Raw genomic sequence first — 16,018 nt, 5'->3', positions numbered from 1 at the left:
GATGCCAGGGTCACCTTCAAAGCCCCGTCCTCGTTGCCCAGCATCTCGAACGTCTTCTCCATTTGTTCCAATCACTCGTCAGCCTTAAGTGGCTCCTTAGGATCCCCAACAAACTCGTCCGGGTTAGACCGGAAAAATTCCCTCTTCAAGAAAGAAGGCCCTGCCTCAGCAACCTGATTCTCAGCTCTGAGAATACCCAAAGCTCCCGCTATCTCTTGGGCCAAGGCGCCCATAGCCTGCTAACCCGCTGGCTCGGCCACGTTGGCCTGACCAACTCCCTCCTGCACTGCCGGAACGTCATCCGGTAGAGGTACCTCCTGCCTACCGTGCCTGCCACGTCTACCACGCCCTCGTCCTGACATCCTAATAAAGGTAACCAAGACTATTAGCACACTCACAAATGTGCCGAAGCTATAACACTCGCGTCCTAATGCATGGAAAACTGTAATTCACTCCACGTAAGCACATAAACACATAAGCACTTACGAATTTCATTTCCGGATAATGATAGTCCCGAGGCGTTACCAGAGTTTCGGTTAGAAACAGCATTGATCAAGTGTCTTTCTAACAAGACTCCCAGAAACCCAAGGATCCAATCAACATCCTAGAAACTACATTCCATACCCACATAGTCACATAAGCATGTTATCAATTAAGCACATAGCATATGACACTACATCAAGTCTCTATCAAGCGAGACAAACCCATTGTGATTCTAATCACTTCCCACGTACCCAAAGTATTCGAACCCAGTACGCTCTGATACCAAGTTGTAACGCCCTCAAAAATAATGGCATTAAACCCATCAATACAAACATGCATTGATATATATAATATCCACATTCTTCAATTCATTAGAGTATTTCTTTACAAAAGTATTACATGTTAACAACAAAAGCAAATGCCCTACGGGCTTACAGCTTTCCAAGTTAACACTTGGTTACAAAAAAAAGAGTACTAACTCAATTACACATTAAGCCCTTGGCTTGGAATTATATGTAATACATCAAATGGAAATAAGACAACAAAACTCTATCCGCCTCTAGCCTCCCAAGCTATGTCCTTGGAGGTGGCATACTACCTGTACCTGAAAATAATGTCCCATAAAGGGTGAGCCAACGCCCAGTAGAGATATGCTAAACACAGTATGAGCAATAACTAAGACATTAGCAATTGATAAATGTCCAATTTTCATAAACCAATTCATAACCCATTTCCATCTCATGACCACTATGTTCATGTTTCATTTCAGTTTCCATTTCCTATCAATTTCACAACCTACATCAATGGCTCAGAACCTGGCCAACTACTTATATGAGACAGTGACTCATATTAAACATTTCCCATTATCACAATAGATAAACCTACAAGTTGTATCAACATTTCAACAGGTAAGCATACAAGCTGTACCCACATTTCAACAGATATGCATATTAGCTATATCAACACTTCCAATGACAAGCATATGAGTTGTATCAACACTTCCAATGACAAGCATATGAGCTGTATCAACACATTATCTGACAAGCATATGAGCTGTATCAGTGGAGTCCATCCCCTATCTCCTCCCAAACAACATCCGATTTAGAGGTCCATCCCCTATCTTCCCCAAAACCGTGGAGTACATCCCCTATCTCCTCCCCCCACACACAATGCATATATACACAAAGGTCATATACACAATCAATCAATACATAATGTTAATGTATTCTGTCAACCGTCATGCTCTATGACATATCCAATTGATTAGTTTTAGTTTGCCTAATCATCATGCATTGTCTACAACAATCAAAACTACCCTTCACCGGTAGCCCAAACAATTATTTCTAAACAGATAATAAAAGCTCCAACAGATAAAATATCAATATTTTCAAAAGCGAGTGATTTACAAATCCAACTCCATCATTTCACAACATAATGAGCCAATTACATTACTTCCAACTCAATTCCATAAGTCCACAAATTTTCCCAAATTAATTATACCAATTAATTTATTCAACCAAATTAGGGCTTTCTACCCCATTCCTCAATATTGACCCAATGGTCTAAATATCAACAACCAACATCAATAACACCAATTGAAACCCAAAATACATATTATGAGCCCAAAATCACAAAACCCTCTTTAACACATTTTGAAACCCTAAGTCCCAAAATTTCCCAAATTCAACACTTTATCAAAATAACTAAAAATCTAGGTTAAAGACCATAAGAGTGAGTAGGAATCCCTACCTCAAAAAATGACTCCCAACCAAGAAGGTGAAGAAGACGAAAATGCTCCAACCCACGAATTTCTCGGATCAAAAGATAGCCCTCGACGATCAACAACTTTTTTGTAAAGGCCAAAGGTGAGGAAATCACTCCTACTAGATCAATACCTAGAGAGAAGTCAAGGTTTCAGAGAGAGGAGCTCTCAAAATGGGTTTTAGAAAAAGTAGGAGAGAGAAAGGAAAGTAAAAAGTGATTTAAAATCACCCAGCGAATAACTCATATACGCATGACCCGCTCGAGCGAAGAACACATCGCTCGAGCGCCAAGAACAAAAATCTGGACACGCTAGAGCTCAATCAGGCCCGCTCGAGCGCCAAGACACAAGAATAAAGCACTTCCGCTCGAGCGCGAAAACCAGTCCGATCGAGCGTAGATTTCCCCCTCCCAGAACTTATATCCAGAAAGTACTACCCACTCAAGCGCCAACAAACCCGCTCGAGCGCTACCGCTCGAGCGTAAACAAACCCGCTCGAGCGTAAAAATCACATCTACAGAAGTTTTGCACGAACACAAAATACTGGAGGTGTGCAATCCCCGCTCGAGCGCAAGAAGACCCGCTCGAGCGGATAGCCTAAAAACTGAGCAACAAGGAATTGAAACCAAGGCCTAACCAACCTGTAACAATCCTTCCCAAAACATCCTAAAACTCAATCAGGTGGAATTAAAGGACGACAACAAGATAGATACAAATACCAACTTCACGGAACCGAGTCCGGAATACAACAGGACAGTAAAGGGACAACTGGGATCACTATATTGTAGTTTTGTAACAATTTCTAGACATTGCAAAAAATAAAAGCATACATAATATATTACAATTATTTCCCTATACAATATATTAATATTTTCTGAAATAAAATACATCCACATTTGCATTCACAAAATCATATATATGTATTTATGAATAATAATATATGTCCTGTAATAATACAACATCAACCAAATATTCATTTCAAAAATATATAAAATATCCTTCAATAACACTAATAGTTTTTTGATAATTCAAGAATTCAAATTTGTACTAAAACAAAATGAAAGTATCGACAATACAAATAGAAAATAAAAAAAAAACATATATATCATAGCTTCTTTTAGAATCAATAGTAAGTTTCAATATCGATATATAAAGATATCATCACGTACTCAAAGGGTAGCATCTGCAAAAGAAAAAATATATATATATATATATATATATATATTCACAATATAATTAATTTCAAGCTTACAAAAATGTAAAACATTTGATGTTTAATAAAAAAATAAAAAAAATAAAAAAGACTGTAACATATATATGAATCGAGCACCACACAATATATCTTCCACCATCTTCTCCAACTATTCTTAGATCTCAGAATGGTGTTTCCAAATGAACATTTGGCTTTTTCACTTTTAAGACAAATACTTCGCAATATTCGGGCCCAATTGGAACTCCATCAATTTCACATAATGGATCGTCACTAATAAGAAGTCCTTTTGCCAATTGGACTATCAGTATACATGAACTATCTGAAGAAACTTTAATTACATTCTAAAATGATGATAATACTATTAAAATCAGGTATTGATTGAACACATTCCCCTATAATCTAACAATGATCGAATAAACACAAAACAATAAATTCAGCCAAACAATTGTGCTCAAACACAGACACAACAGTCTCTAGTAATTCATGCTAATAGACATCAAACAAATGTGAGATTAACATTAACAAAAAGGCAATATAGGTGACACAAAACACAGAACAAATAATCAATATGAAGTGGCCGAGTCTTGTCTTTTCCTTCAAGTTATTTGTGCCTAGTTAGTTGTGTGTGCCAAATTTTGTTCACATCTTACGCTGCTTGACCATTTTAATGCGTTAACTAGCTCGAAAAAGAATTACTAATGGACAAGTTTTCACAAACGGGAATTAGGCTCTAGATTCAAAATCGAGAACCGGTTTCAAGTCCCGTCTTTTCCTTAAAGTCATTTTTGCTTAGTTAGTCATGTGTGTCTTGTTTCATTCACATCTGACGCTATTTGACCATTTTAGTGTGTGAATCGGCTTGAAAAGAATTTCTAAAGGACAAGTTTTTACAACCGAGAATTAGCCTCTAAATTCAAAACCAGGAACCAATTTTAAGGCCCATGTTTTCCTACAGGTCATTTGTGCCTAATTAGTCATGTGTGTTAAGGTTATTTCATATCCAACATCGTTTGACCATTTTAGTGCGCCAACCAGCTCAAAAAAGAATTTCTAAAGGACAAGTTTTCACAAACAGAAATTAGGCTCTAAACTCAAAACTGGGAATCGGTTTCGAGTCCTGTCTTTTCCTATAAGTCATTTGTGCCTAGTTAATTGCATGTGCCAAGTTTCATTCACATGCTATGCCGTTTGATTATTTTAGTGCGTCAACCAGCTCGAGAAAGAATTTCTAAAAGACAAGTTTTCACAAACGAGAATTAGGCTCTAAATTCAAAATTGGGAACCAGTTTCGAGTCCCTTCTTTTCCTACAAGTCATTTGTGCCTTGTTAGTTGTGTGTTAAGTTTCGTTCACATCCGACGCCATTTGACCATTTTAGTACATTAACCAGCTCAGAAAAGAATTTCTATAGGACAAGTTTTTACAAACGGGAATTAGGCTATAGATTCAAAATCAGTATGTAATGCCTCCAAAATGTAACAATAAAACCATCTGACAATATTTACTAATTAACAATACATTTCAGAATATGATATTTTTACATTCATATGATCTAATTGTACAAAAGATAGCACATTCAACTATACATTCATAAGCTTTAGCCTTGAATCTATAGCATGTGTCATAAGCAAAAGATGTGAAATAAGAGTTAAACAGATAAATGAATGCCTTAATGGCTACAACTTTCCAAGTCTATGCCTGGTTACAACAAAAGTGAGTTTGAAACTCAATACAAATAAAGTTCTTGGCTTGTACAAAAATAATTACAACAACAAAAAAAGAGACTCTTGGCTCCAAGTCCTTCCAAGCTACAGCCTTGGCGGAGACATATCATCAGCAATTGAAAATGGTTTTTCCACATAAGATGAGCTAAACCCCAGTAGAGAAACTATCAAAGTGTATGAATTGTAATAAAATTATAAGGTGAATGCATATGCAATGCTCGTGGCAAAACATTTTATATCTCTTTCCAAAACCATGTAATGCCAGGTTTATATCATAAGTCATAAAATCGTTTCATTTTTAATAGAAAACAGGATAGTGGATACAACAATGGGAATCTCTAGGACGTGTTTGCAAATAGGCTATAAGCAGTACCAATTGTCATTTTTACGGGTATTAACCGGAAGGCCAGGCACCTATCAGCGTGAGTTTTTGGACTTTCATTAAGGACACACAGGCCAACATAATATCACAACTACACTCTTACCCTGATTCACCAAGGTATTCACAATTTTTTCTCAAAACAATAAACATTTTCAATGTGTTAAATATGTCACAATGCTCGATGCAAATGGATGAGAAATTAATTTAAATTCACCTAATTTTCATGCAATCTCTACAACAATCATAGCTATTCTCCACTGATAGCCCAAAATAAATATATTTAAATAGATAGATAATTTCCAATAAAGATATACTTTTCAAAATCTCAAGATGAGAGTGACAATGCATATCCAACTCCACTATAATTATCATCATCATTCCAATTTTATAAAACCCACATCATTTTCATTTCCTCTTCACAAAATGAAATATTCACATTTTAGGGCAAAATCTCATTTTCTTTATAAATCAATTCCAAGAATAGAAATACATCACTTTACCATAACTCAACCACATTTAAAATTCCACAACCATTTTCAAGAACTCATTTGAAAAACCCTCTTTTGGTTTCAAACCAAAACCCTAGATTTGTTCTAAAATCCCCAATATCAAGATTTCCTTAAAATGACAAACAAGCAAGTCAAAAATCATACTGAAGTGTCGAGAAATCCCAACCTCAAAGCTAAAAGACGAAAGAGAGAGAGAGAGAGAGAGAGAGAGAGAGAGAGAGAGAGAGAGTGGAGAAATCCCGACGAAGCCGAAAACTAACTTTACTCCGATTAAAATAAAGCTCTAGGTGAGCTCTACCTTTTTAACAAAGGGATTAGGGTAAAGATCAATAGATTGAGAGTATTTGGAGTTTGAAGATGAGTTTTAGAGAGAGAACGTCTAGATTTAGAGTTTTGAAATGTTGAGAGAGAGAGAGATATGAAAAAGTGACTCAAAGAGTGACTTTTACAGACTGATATACACGTAGACCGCTCGAGGGACCAAAACACCGCTTGAGCAACCAAACACAAAAAGAGAGACCGCTCGAGTGAACAAAGTACTGCTCGAGTGAAGAACACCTCCTTCCTAGTACTTTTGTAGACTTGCAAAAATACTGAGAGTTCCAAAAGACCGCTCAAGCACACGAAGGACTGTTTGAGCACAAGAAACATTGCTCGAGCGAAGAATGCCATACTCCTAGTAGTTTTGCGGACTTGCAAAAGTACTAGAAGTTCTCAAAGTTCGCTTGAGCATAAGAAAGTTCGCTCGAGCGAACAAGCCAAAATCTGGGCAGCAACAATTTTGAAAAACTAATTCCCAACCTATTTCAAGCACAACCAAGACACTCCAATAACCAATCTCAACAAGGAATAAGATAGAAGAAGACATGAACAACCATCAAGACAAGAAATCCAGGATCTAAAACAATGAATGGGTCGGGTTTAAACCAGAATCGTTATAACCTCCCCCTTAAAATATTTCATCCTTGAAATTTTAAAATCAACACAATAACCATTGTATTTAAATCAATTACAACAACTTATAACCATGACTCATCCACCGGTCATTCATTTTCATAACAACAATAAACAAGGTTCTTAATATTGAATATACAATTCACTTTTTCAAAACATATACAATGTTTACATTTGACGAACATAACAAGATTTTCATTACAAGTTTCAAACATTAACAAAAAGGTTTGGATACTTCTCACGGACTTCTGCCTCACGCTTCTAAGTAGCCTCCTCAACACCATAGTGTCTCCACAACACCTTTACCAATGGAATTGTCTTACCTTGCAAGACTTGGTCCCATGTATCTAGGACTCTAACCGGTCTCTCTTCATATGAGGCATCCTTATCTACCTCTAACTCGGTCCAATCTAACTCATGTGAAGGATCTGCTCATACCTCCAAAGCATACAAATATAAAACACGTCATGAACCCCGAAAAGGTGTGGCGGCAAGGCCAAACGATAAGCTACCTCCCCAATGCACTCTAAGATCTCAAAAGGCCTAATATATCTAAGAGACAACTTTCCGCTTTTCCCAAACCTCATCAAACCCTATCTAGGTGATATTTTCAAGAAAACGTGATCTCCTACCTTAATGATAACTCTCTCCTCCTATGATCGACATAACTCTTATGATGACTCTGAGCCGAAACCAACCTCTTGCGGATAAGTGCAACCTTCTCTGTCATTTCTCGGACTAACTCAAGACCTAACATAGGTACGTCACCCACATTGGCCTAACACACAAGAGATCTACATAGTCGGCCATATAATGCCTCAAATGGTGCCATGCCAATACTCACCTGAAAGATATTGTTGTAAGCAAACTCCACGAAGGGCAAGTGCCTCTCCCACGACCCTTTAAAGTCAAGAACACAACCCCGAAGCATATCCTTTATGATTTGAATGGTATGCTCTGATTGCCTGTCAATCTGAGGATGATAGGCGATACTAAATGTCAATCTAGTGCCCAAGGCATTCTGTAGGCTTTACCAAAACCGAGCCGTGAAATGCGGATCTCTATCCGAGACAATAGTCACAAGGAACCCATGAGGTTGAAACTATGCCTCTAACATACAGGTCGGCAAGATAATCTACCAAGTCACTCATGCGCATAGGTACAAATTGTACTGACTTAGTTAACCATTCGACTATCACCCACACGACATCATTACCCCGTTGTGTCCTCGAAAGACCCGCAACAAAATCCATCGTGACATGCTCCCACTTTCACTCGGCTATAGACAAGGGTTGCCACAAACCCGCTGGTCTCTAATGCTCAGTTTTCACTTGTTGACAAGTAAGGCACCTTGATACAAACAAGGCTATGTCTTTTTTCATCCTCCTCCACCAAAACTGGTGACTAAGGTCGTGATACATCTTTGTGCCTCCCGGATGTACTCCAAGGCGTGAATGGTGGAACTCTTAGAGTAGCTCCTCTTTACAAGACTCTAGCACAAAAAAACGATCAAGATATCTAACACTAGAGTTAGAATACACGTTCAAGCCCTTCTCTACCTTCTCTTTAGATATCTTTTCCCGGATGGATTATACCTCATGATCACCCCGCTGTGCTTCCATAACTCAGCTCACAAGTGTAGCTTATGCAACCATAGTAAATAAAGCTACCGACTCAACATACTCGCCAAGATACAAGTCAAATTAGCCAATAGTGTCCAACATTTCCCATTCTCAAATGGCAATACTAATTGCACTGCTAATGCATTTCCTACTCAAGGTATCCGCCACTACATTGGCCTTCCTCGGATGATAATACAACTCAAAGTCGTAATCTTCTATAAACTTCATCCACCTTCTCTGCCTCAGATTTAAATCTTTCTGTGAAAACAGATACTTCAAACTCTTGTGATCGGAGAATAGCTCAAACCTCTCACCATACAAGTAATGTCTCCAAATCTTCAAGGCAAAGATCATAGCTGCTAGCTCTAAGTCATGAGTAGGATAGTTTCTCTCTTGTGTTTTCAATTGCCATGAGCCATATGCTACTACCTTCTCCTCTTGCATCAAGATACAACCAAAACTTTCCCGAGACGCATCACAATACACAGAATAGCCCAAATCTCTCTTTGGAATAATCAACACTGGAGTAGTGGTAAGTCTAATCTTAAGCTCTTGAAATGATTTCTCGCAAGTCTCATTACATAAAAACTTAATTCCCTTTCTCACCAGTCTAGTTAACGGTGAGGCTAATCTAGATAAATCCTTCACAAAACGACGTTAATACCTTGCTAACCTTATGAAACTCTAGATCTCAAAGGCATTCATAGGTTGTTCCCAATCTTGCACTACTTTTATCTTAGAAGAATCTATAGTTACCCCTTCCCCGGATATCATATGGCCTAATAATTTCACCTCCTTCAACTAGAACTCACATTTCCTGAACTTAGCATACAGTTTGTGGGCTCTAAGCAACTCAAGTACAATCTGCAAGTGTTCCTCGTGTTTCTCCTTAGATGGTGAGTAGATCAAAATGTCACCAACAAGACAACTACAAAACGGTCTAGGAACTCATGAAAGATCTGATTCATCAAATCCATAAACAAAGTCGATACGTTCATTAACCCAAAAGGCATCACTAGGAACTCATAACGGCCATACTGTGTACAAAATGTCGTCTTTTGGATATCTTCCTCCTTCGCTCTCAACTGGTGATAACATGATCTCAAGTTTATCTTGAAAAAGCAACAAGACCTCTTTAACTAGTCAAACAAGTCATCTATATGAGGCAATGGGTACATGTTCTTAACACTTACCCAGTTAAACTTTCGATAATCAATATAAAGTCGCAATGTGCCATTTTTTTTCTTAGCAAAGAGAGCCGGTGCTCTCCAAGGTGAAGTTCTAGGGTGGATAAAGCCCTTATCTAGCAATTCTTGGAGTTGAGTCTTCAACTCACTTAACTCGGCAGGTGCAAATCTATATGGTGCCATAGAAATTGGTGCCGTGCTGGGCACTAAATCAATAGAGAACTCAATCTCACAGTGAGGTGATAAACTAGTGAGATCCTCAGGAAAGATATCTGAGTATTCACAAATTACCCTCAACAACTCAACTCAAACCACATCGCTCTTAACACCCAAGAATGTAGCGAGACAGAGACTAAGCTTGCCCCAACCATGCAAATCACATATTGGCAACAAGGCCCTATCAACTCAATCCCCCAAGAAATAAAAACAATCACCACTCGAGGTGCACACCGTAACTCTATGACAGTAACAATTTATAATGGCCCGATAGGATGATAACCAATCCAAGCCCAAAATAACATCAAAACTCGACATGCCAATCAACACAAAAGCAAAAGGAAGTCGGCAACCGACAACCTCTATCTCACAACCCCAATACCCCTGGTCCAACACAACATTACCACAAACAGGTGACTCTACTCTGAGTGGAGATGCTAACTGAGCCACTTCTAACCCCAATGCTGATGTGAATGCAGATGAAATGAAAGAATGCGATGCACCAGTAACAATCAACACATTGGCAATAGAATTATACAACAAGAAGTTATCTCTCACTACCGAAGGTGCTAACAACAAATCTGGCGTGGTAACAGCACACACACACACCCTGTAGGTCTTTGTTCTACCTGCTCACCCCTCGGAGCATAAGTTTGATACACAGATTAAGCCAAAAAGGCTCCTTGATTGGCCATCGAGGCCTGTGTTAATAGTGTAGGCTGATGGCTTTGTGTTAACCTTGAACCAGACGCACCAGATGTGCCACCTGGTTGAGGGCAAAACCTCCTTAAGTGCCCCGATTGCCACACTGATAACAGGTAGGTGATTGCTCTCTCCCTTGACTCTGGCTCTGAGAACAAGCAAAGACGGCACAAGCTATTGCCCTCCACCCCTCTATAGGCAAACTATAGACTGGTTGTAGCAACCCTCACCTTACTCTTGTCATACTTGCATACGTTCATGCATGATTTTGTCTTGTTATGCTGTTTTGAAAGTTTTGCCTTGCCTTGTTTTGTTTAAGTGTTGCTTGCGTGATTTTTGTTCTTTGCTCGGCATTTAGCCAAGGTCATCTTGAGCTTAGTTCACCTTTGAACCTTCGTGCTTAGAACCGTTTTGAAACCCTTTGGTTGATCCCATCTTCACCTCGGGCATATTTGCCGAGATGTTTTGCACTTAGTGATCCTTGTCCTTGGGCAGGTATGGCCTAGACCGAGGTGTGGCACACCCCGGCCAAGGTGTGGCACAGCTTAGTCAGGTGTCGTCCTCCCTAGCCGATGTCTTTGTTACCCTGTTGCCGAAGCTTTGACTTGAGCCGATGTCATTACTTGCCGATGTGTCTTACCCGAGCTTGCTGCATACGCTTTGTCATAGACTTGTCTTATCAATCAATCACCTTTTGAGTTGAACCAACCCGATAGCGCCACGTGTCCGAGCTGATTGTTAAGACAGCCGGCAGACCTTGAAACAAATCATTTTTGTCTCAAATCTCTACCTTTAGAGAGAGAAGCTCTAGAGAGGAGGAGGAGAAGTTCTTGAGTGAGAATAGATCTTCCAAGCTTGATCTTCGAGGTTTGAACCGTTAGATTCGACTTTTGAGGTTAGAATCTTGATCTACTTTGATCGTTGTTATTGATCATCTAGCTGCATTGCATGATCGAATCTGTTTAGCATGTCATGCATCGATTTGAAGTTGGTTTTGGAAGAGAAAAATGGTATTCGTGTGTTCTTGAAGAAAAGTCTCGTTTTGATCCGAAAGTTTGGAACCAAAACCATGTTTTTGTGTTTATTCTTGCATGACCTTCTTGTATGGGTACCCAGGTCCCTGTTTTGAACTCTTGGCATGAAATCTCAGATTTTGTAACAAGTTATGATCTTGCATTCATTTTCTTCATGATCATGTTCATCATGTCCTTCATGTTCTTCAAAGGGAAACCCAGGCTTTCCCGACTTTGCTTTTGAATGAGGCCATCGGGACCACACCTCGGCAAGGAGGTGCGGGACCTCGGCAAAGACCTGGTTGGTACCCAGTGTGTTTCCGTGACACGGGAGTAGTGTTTAAACTCCCAGCATGTTTTGCTTTGTTACTGACTTGGATCTGGCGAGAATGCCGAGATCATTCGCATGCATGAAAAGCTTGTTTTGAGAATGTGATTTGCCGTGTGACTGTAGGACCTTGATCTTTGCTTTGAGCCTGCACCTGAAGAACTAGGTGAGTGGTGCTTTTAATAAAGCTATGTTATACTGTTTTGATAAATCTTGCTTTGCTTTGTCTTGATAAAAGTATTTGTTAAGCATGAATGAATAGCCCTGTTTCGATGTATCAAGTATAAGCTTTGTTTTGATGTCATTCTTGAAAAGTCCCTTGTACTGGAGGACTCTAAACTTTCGTAGTACCAAGTCTAAAAGTCCCTTGTGCTGGAGGACTCTAAACTTTCGCAGCACTAAGTATAAAAGGATACAGTCCTTTCTTGGAAAGATTTCGCAGTACCATGTATAAGAGGATATGGTTCTCTCTTGGAAAGACTATCGTGTTAAAACGGGCTACGGGCCTAAGTAACACAAGACCATCGTGTTAAAAGGGGCTACGGGCTTAAGTAACACAAGTCCCTTGTGCTGGAGGACTATAAACTTTCGTAGTACCTTGACTAATCGATTACGGATCGTGCAGTCCTTGTTTTGCCACTGACGGTTTACTGCGTGGACTTCTTTGTTTTGATAAAGTTTTGATGTGTTTTGCCGATGTCAGTAAGCATCCCTTGAGACTTGTAAGACTTGATAGATGAATACGGTTCATCCCTTGTTTTGTTAGAGTTTTGATGTGTTTTGCCGATGTCAGTAAGCATCCCTTGAGACTTGTAAGACTTGATAGATGAATACGATTCATCCCTTGTTTTGATAAAGCTTTGATGTGTTTTGCTCTGGAAGAATCTCGGCTAATATTCGTATGGTTTTGGCATGTTTTGTTTTGAAGGACTTTGGCTATATTCATGCAAAACCTTTATTATTAGTACCATACACTGAGTATCCAAGCTCACCCTCTATATATATATATATGTAGGTGATGAGCAGGACGTCGGCGATGCCTAGATGTGTTTTTGAAAGCTTGTTTTAGATCTATGATTATGTCGGCTTTGTTTTGTATTCACGTCGGCAATGTTATTTCTCTTATGTCGGCGAATCTTGAAAATCTTGCTTCTTGGCTTGTATTCACTGTATTTTGTATATGACGGCTCGAGAAGCCTTTTGATCAAGATGTAATACGTATTTTACTTTATTGTATTCAAGTTGTAAAGATGTATGCCATATCATTGGACTTATGCATAGCTCTTATGGACTACTTGTATTTTGATTTATTGCTTCCGTATTTGTGAGCCCCTATATCCATACTCTGATTGTGTTAAACTTTTGAAAGTTGGCCTGCGGTAATTACGGATTACTGGCCATCATGGCACCAAACTACTAGGGGCGGTTTGGGGTCATGACAGAATGGTATCAGAGCACGAGTTCCTCAGTATACGTTATTCACACACTTTGAGTCCTAAAGAGCATAGAATTTCCCTTAGAAGGACGTTAGGATTCGTATCATGGTACTTGCTATTTGAACGAAATGTGCATTGACTTGACGTGCCTAGTTGTTACTTGCCTACGTGGTTATTTGTTTATTTGTTTTAAAGTCACACTTTGCATGCTCATAGCATCATGAGGAGAGGTAGACCCCCAATTGGCCGAGATTGGCCCGAAGACAGAATGGACAGATTGGAGAGATTGGTTGAAGGTTTGGCCCGCGAGTTGAGGCAAACCAGGCAACAGTTCGCTAGTGCTACGTCGACTCAGGCCGAACAGACCAACGGTCGAAATGTAGTTCCACCCCCACCTCCTCCAGTGCCGCAAGTTCCTCGGCAGCCAGCCTTATATGGGGATGGCACGATAGCTTTGATCAGGGAGTTCAAGAAAATGAAACCACCGAGGTTCTCTGGGGGTATAGAGCCAATGAAGGCTGAGGCGTGGGTTTTGGAAATAGAAAAGTTGTTCGAGATCTTTCCTAGCACCGACGCTCAGAAGGTGACGTTGGCGGCATTCACCTTAGATGATGACGCTCGCAGATGGTGGATGATGGTTCGAGAAAGCAATCCAGATCTGACCTGGACCAGATTCTTAGAGTTGTTCTACAACAAACACTTTCCCCTATGTGTTCGAAACCGCAAGGCTACCGAATTTCATACTTTGACACAAGGCAACCGAACAGTGGCGGAATACGACCACGCTTTTACTGAATTGGCGAGGTTTGTACCTCACATGGCCAACAATGAATACATGAAGGCCAGGAAGTTCGAGAGTGGGCTCCGCGGACCGATTCAAGACCGGGTTAACTTGCATAATATGCCGACTTACGCTGAAGTGTTAGACAAAGCCATTCAGGCCGAAGCTAACCTGAATCGATACCAGAGTTTGGGGGAAAACCAGCGAAAGAGACAGAACTATGACAATCGCCGAGGACAGCCGGGCACCAAGAAGAAGACGAATATGGGCAGTGCTGGTAACCTAAGGCGAGAAGGTAGTGCTAAGCCGACGTGTTCGGATTGTGGGAAGCAACATTTCGGGTTCTGTCGACGGACGTCTGGAACTTGTTATGAATGTGGCGAAGTGGGTCATTATGTGAAAGATTGCCCTAAGACCAAGACTGATAACAACAAGAAAGGTGAGAGTACCTCGGGTTCCGCTCAGAAGGGTAATGTTGGGAAAGGGCAGATGAGACAGGGCAGAGTATTTGCGCTAGTACCAGGGGACACTCAGAATGCTGAGACAGTGGTGTCAGGTATACTCCTAATTTGCTCCCAAGATGCTTATGTGTTAATTGATTCGGGTTCTACGCACTCGCTTGTATCTGCTAAATTTGCCGAGAAAATTGATAGAGAACTAGAACCCCTCGATCATGTATTATCTGTGTCTACTCCATCTGGGAGATCTATGATTGTTGCATCCATCTATAGAGCATGTGTTGTTGTGATTGAGAATGTTGAATTGTTAGTAGATTTAATGCCTCTGGACATAGCTCATTTCGATGTTATACTGGGAATGGACTGGTTAGTCGCAAATCATGCATCTATTAATTGTGTTTCGAAAAGTGTCACACTGAGACCCCCAAACCTGGCCGAGGTTATTTTCCAGGGTAAAGGGATAGTGCCCCCACCTTACTTGATTTCGTCCATTAAAGCCTATAAGTTAATTCAGAAAGGGTGTCGAGGCTACTTGTGTAGTATACTGAACGATCAGAATGAAAATGTTAATCTAGCCGACATCCCAGTTGTTAGTGAATTCCCCGACGTCTTTCCGAACGAATTGCCTGGCCACTTAACCGATAGAGAAATAGAGTTTACAGTTGACATCATGTTGGGAACACAGCCGATCTCCAAAACACCCTATAGAATGGCCCCAGCTGAACTTAGGGAATTGAAACTACAATTACAGGAATTGTTGGATAAGGGATTTATTAGGCCGAGCACTTCACCATGGGGAGCACCTGTTTTATTTGTTAAGAAAAAGGATGGCACACTTCGTCTTTGTATCGATTATAGAGAACTTAATAAGATCACTATCAAGAATAAGTACCCATTACCTAGGATTGATGATCTACTTGACCAATTACATGGAGCACGAGTCTTTTCTAAGATCGACCTTAGGTCTGGATACCACCAGCTTAAAGTTAAAGCCGAGGATGTTGAGAAGACCGCTTTTCGGACAAGGTATGGCCACTACGAGTTTTTAGTAATGCCATTTGGAGTGACTAATGCCCCTGCTGCATTTATGGATTTAATGAATAGAGTCTTCAAGCCATATTTAGATGAGTTTGTAGTTGTCTTCATTGATGATATATTGATCTATTCCAAGAGTAAAGCTGAACATGAAAATCATTTGAGACTTGCCTTACAGATTTTGAGAGACCGAAAATTGTATGCTAAATTTAAC

General features: G+C 39.9%; 1 long non-coding RNA gene across 1 annotated transcript in view; it reads right to left on the bottom strand.

The window, feature by feature from the left end:
• Positions 1-812: 812 nt before the first annotated feature.
• Positions 813-16,018, bottom strand: part of LOC114256217 (uncharacterized) — a 29,499-nt gene continuing 14,293 nt past the window's right edge. Inside the window, exon 2 of the long non-coding RNA XR_014349313.1 lies at positions 813-1,087. This is a non-coding gene — a long non-coding RNA (uncharacterized LOC114256217). The remainder of the gene's footprint in view (positions 1,088-16,018) is intronic.

Source organism: Camellia sinensis, chromosome 13, assembly GCF_055761805.1.
Source record: "Camellia sinensis isolate YWXY chromosome 13, ASM5576180v1, whole genome shotgun sequence".
In the NCBI taxonomy this organism is placed as follows: domain Eukaryota; kingdom Viridiplantae; phylum Streptophyta; class Magnoliopsida; order Ericales; family Theaceae; genus Camellia; species Camellia sinensis.
Note: the sequence above shows the minus strand (reverse complement) of the source record. Positions and strands in the feature narration are given on the sequence as shown.